Here is a 3,521-nt window from a genome sequence, read left to right on the forward strand (position 1 = left end):
GCGGAGGTTTGGATGTTGTAGTTGTTTGTTGTTGCAACCCCAAGTTCATCTCGTTGCGATCCCAGTGGAAATCAGAAGCTTCTACCCGTCGTTTCCAAAAGTCTTTGGTTGAGGTTATATTGAAAGACTGTGTTGCAATAGTGATGTGCATGTGGTGAATGAATGTGTTGTGGTGTGGGGGGTTGCCTTGCAGTGTGGGCAAAGTAACTTGTTTGTGAGTTGTATTTTGTGTCGGAACCGTAGCAGGGAACAGTGGTGACTACATCGTAGTCTGACTATTTTTTTTTTTTTTTTTTTTTTTTTTAAGACGAAGATGCACTTGACAGGTTGATGATGACTGGCTGAATGCGACATGTCCGAGTAACTTAGGTGTATTTCAAATAATTACCAAGTAATGTGACATTACCTGGTAATTATTTGAAATACGAGGATGTTATTCGGACATGTTGCATTCAGCCAATCATCACCAACCTGTCAAGTGCATCTTCGCCTCAATTTAAAAAAAAAATGAGTATAGGTGTGTTCGTGTCTTTCTGAGTAGAGTTGATGAGGAGTGTATGTCTGGTGGTGGCTCACGAAGGATGCTGTTTGACTGAAGGGTTTGGATGGCTGTGGTGGCTAATGGCTGTGTTTATGCACTGTATGTCTGTGATTTGTAGTGCTGGGTGATCTGTGATTTGTATTATTGGGTGGAGGAGGGGGTATGTTGCCGAGATACTCTGTGTAGTGTTGGGCAGTTGTTCGTTTGTTTATTTTTGGATGGCGGTGATGCAACATGAAATTGCAAGGGTGAGATGGGTGCTGAGCTACAGGAATTAACTGTCTCACGTATTCATATGATCTTTGGAAATTATTTTGCATCTTGATGAAAGTGATCTATAATAGTGATTTTGATGCATACTGTACTTATTCTTTAGGCTTTGTTCGTCTCCTTAACTCTGCTGACTCCCTTCGGTCTCTCTCTCTCTCTCTCTCTCTCTCTCTCCAGGGATGGCCCGACCGTGAGAGGGAGGTAACCCCCCCAGTGTGTGTTCTGAGTTGGTCGAAGAATTACTGAGTTGGTCAAAAATCGAGAAGTCATTTAGCAGGCTTAAGCTTTTAAAAACATAGGCCTATCCGCGATACCGAACCAAAGAAAAAACGTTACATTATCTGATGGTTCTAGCTTGTGAAAGTGACCTAACTGATCAGTTGGATCTTCCAAAAAACTGCAAATTGGTGGAAACTCATGAAAACATGAATAAAATTCTAAAAGCCATTATCATTACACAATCTGTACATACAGGTTGTTACTGCTGAATCCTTATTAATCCATTATCTACATTCACTTCAAGTTGACTCAACATTCGTTTTTCACCTTTTTCCTTATTTGACTTACCAAGTGTGATTTGTGTATGTGTATGTTATTTTTTTTTTAAGTAGTCAGTTTAAGCATCTTGTATCTCTCACTGTATGACTGAAAATCAGTGAACAGTAGTGCAATTTTGAATTAAGTTGTGTCTATATGCACCAGAAATCCAGAATGAAGGCTTGTTTAAATTTGTCACCAGTAAATAAATTACTGTCCAGGAAATACTGTAAGTCTGTTACAATAAAAATTACTTTCTCATAAATTTGGTTTGTTTTCATCTATTTAGTTGGTCAAACCGTAACGCCAAACGGATCAAATTGGTCAAAATTGTCCTTACCCTCCCCCCCAATCACATACTCCTCGGGCCATCCCTGTCTCTCTCTCTCTCCTCCTATACACACACACACACACACACACACACACACACACACACACACACACACACACACACATTTTCTACATTAGTTTTAACTGCGTTAAATTACTCTGTACTTTTTCTTACTTTATTTATTTATTTATTTTTTTCATCTGGATTGATCCCTTTCTACTCCAGTAGACGCTATATCGTTTCAACACATCTATATGCGTAATCGTGACCTAGATTTGTTCAGCGGCGGCTGCGCTGGGTCGGTACCATTTTCATCACAGGTTTCGTCATGGGTACAAACTCACTCCGTGATGGACAAATAAAATGGCTTCTGGTATTATGCCCGTTTCATGTGCTTGCTTACGTTAGCACCATGTCGATTCTACTGAAGTCGTGAACAGATCCTAAACACTTGGCATCGACTAATACGGGTTGCCCGTCGCCTCAGGGAGTGTTTGGGTGTTTCCCTTTACGAAGTAATAGTGACAAGCCAAATGGTTTCCTGTAAACCAAGAAACCATTTACAACGCTGGGTGGTAACCATATAACCAAACTATACGTGCTCCCTACGTGTCAACAAGTGTGTTGGTGGAGGGATAGTGCCCCTCCCCGTAAAACAAATAACTCAGAGTCAAATGGCCACCCCTTACGGGATTGTGGCGTCTGGCAATAGATAGATAGATAGAAAAGACTGGAAATTGTCTAAAATCAATCGCCGTACTTCAAATTCAGGTGTAACACCAATTTTCCAGCACCCATATTTCCAGAATTTTGTCGGATGAACGATTTTGCTGGACTAACCGAGGGCACACAAGTCTCATGTAATAATTAAACAGGGACCAGCGGAGGTCACGTAGATAAACAATACACCTTTGACCCACTATCCTTCCATGTAATTACACTCATGTCCTAATTCAACTTCTCTACGGAACAAATGAGCCTCATTCGTTTTCAAGCCAGCTAACAAGTCCACTTCATCAGATGTTGTCGATACCATTCCATGATCACTCAATCATGATCGGTATTCTTACCATCTCTCACAGTTTTTATATCATTCAATTGCTTCTTCGAATCATTGTATGCAAAGAACTTCACTATTTTCCTTCCCTTTGCGTCTTTATATCATGAGCAATTGACGAACCAATACCATAATCATGTGTCACACAACGTCCGCATGGGAACACCATGGTCCAGCTTTTTTAATAGTTCTACCATATCCTGAATTGATGTTTGTGTTTATAGCATAATAAAAACGTCTTATTGCATTAAATCCCGTAAATAGGTGTTAATACACCAATGTGACGACAGGTGAGCGAAAATATACGTGAAGATAGGGCGGTCAATGCGGTAGATCACTGGGTAGCTACGTATCGGGTACTATGGTAAAAAAGTGCTACCACTTGCAAACAACCACGAAAAGTAATAACGCTGTATGAACTCATCACACTCAGATAATTTATAAACTGCCTCAGTAGATACCGATGATGAAAATGACCTTTTGGTTTGATTGGCAGTAATTTATAATAAACTGGAGATATAGTATTCAAGGGCAAACTTTACTAACAGAACGAGAAATTTGATAAGTGCCGTATGCACAAAACAGAAATTGATGTGTAGGAATGGTTAATTGTGAAAATTTAATGTTCAGAGTCAACATGCATTTATAACAATGCTTACCCACAAAGTGAGGCAGGAGAAGTATGAGAGAAATAAAGTCGCCTGGTTCACGACTGAGATTACCAGAATTGGTTTTAACATTGCTGATCCAGTTCCTTCAGACTTTTTAGGGGTTATTATTCGAGT

The sequence above is a fragment of the Coenobita brevimanus genome, chromosome 105 (assembly GCF_032717465.1).
Source record: "Coenobita brevimanus isolate Jiangsu-jjx chromosome 105, ASM3271746v2, whole genome shotgun sequence".
NCBI lineage: Eukaryota > Metazoa > Arthropoda > Malacostraca > Decapoda > Coenobitidae > Coenobita > Coenobita brevimanus.